Raw genomic sequence first — 1,350 nt, 5'->3', positions numbered from 1 at the left:
TAATTTAGAGTGGTTTGGTCCAAGACCTACATCTACTACCTTGATTATCCAACCAAGGATTTTTCTAACAAATCCACTAATAACTTGTGAAATTCACAAGCTTTCACCAAGCTTTACAATGGCTTTTACCAGGCTCAGCCAAAACCTTTTACACTAGTTTTCACGGGCTAAACTAAAATCCAACATCTAACTTTTCAAGGCTAAGTTAGAACCTTAACACCTTCAAGCAATCCTTGCTTGAAATAACCACTTAGAGTGACTCCCTCACTCTTAAGACTACAAGAAGAGAAGTAAAAGAAAGTATCTATGATCACAAGTTGATCTAAATGGTACAAGGTTGAGTGCAAAATTCAAACACAAAGGATGGGTGTTTAAGTGTAGAAAAGAGAAAAGAAGATTTTCTGGTTTTTTAGCTCAATATGACTCAAATCTCTTCCAAAACTTCCAAAAAGATCGTTTCTAACTATTGGAGGAATCTTTTATACTTGGAGAAACATCTTTGATGGTAGTTTGACAGTTTTCTAGTAGTTGGAGACAGTTGAGAGTCGGTTCTAGCCGTTACTCTATCTTTTAGTGCAGATTTTAAACTTGCAGACAGAATGCTTTTAGTCGACTAGTCGATATCTTAGTTGACTAAGTCGTCTCTATTCTGTGTTCCCTATCTTTGGCAATTCAAGCAGTAAGCACTTAATCGACTAGCTTATTTCTTAGTCGACTAAGTTTGTTCTGTTTCTCAATATTCTTCAGCCCGCCATTTCTCCAATTTGAATCTTGGCCAACCAATATTATTCCTTATTCAACTAATGAGCTTCCTCTTTGTTAAGCAGTCATGTCTTATTATTTTATCTCTCTTTTTCTTTTGATATATACTTTGAAATATTGATTTATTAATTTCATACATTAATTTTCCTGCACACTTAAGTAAAGACATTAGACACAAATGAATGAGAATGTTTTATTATTATCCAAAACTAATGGAGCCAACATTCTCTCCCTTTTTGACGATGACAAAATATTTCTTGATTAACAGCATAGTACCTTTTTACTCATATTAGTTTCTGTAGAGAATGAGGATTGCTCCCCCTAAGCATATGCTCCCCCTTAGTGTGTGCATATTTTGCTTACTTTATTCCAGCAAATTTTATTCTTGTTATATAGAAAATAACATTGTACATTTAGAGTATATTTATGTGTAGAATTTTGGGGTGATTCACAGCAATGAATGTTGACAAATTTTCATAGAAAATTCAGCAGAGTCTGTCAACAGCATATAGTCATTAGATTTTGTCCAATCCTTTCATGATTCAGTCAATACACAATACACAACATCCATAATTATTTATAAACACA

The sequence above is a fragment of the Theobroma cacao genome, chromosome 7 (assembly GCF_000208745.1).
Source record: "Theobroma cacao cultivar B97-61/B2 chromosome 7, Criollo_cocoa_genome_V2, whole genome shotgun sequence".
NCBI lineage: Eukaryota > Viridiplantae > Streptophyta > Magnoliopsida > Malvales > Malvaceae > Theobroma > Theobroma cacao.
The sequence above is the reverse complement of the archived record's forward strand: the minus strand, read 5'-3'. Positions refer to the sequence as shown.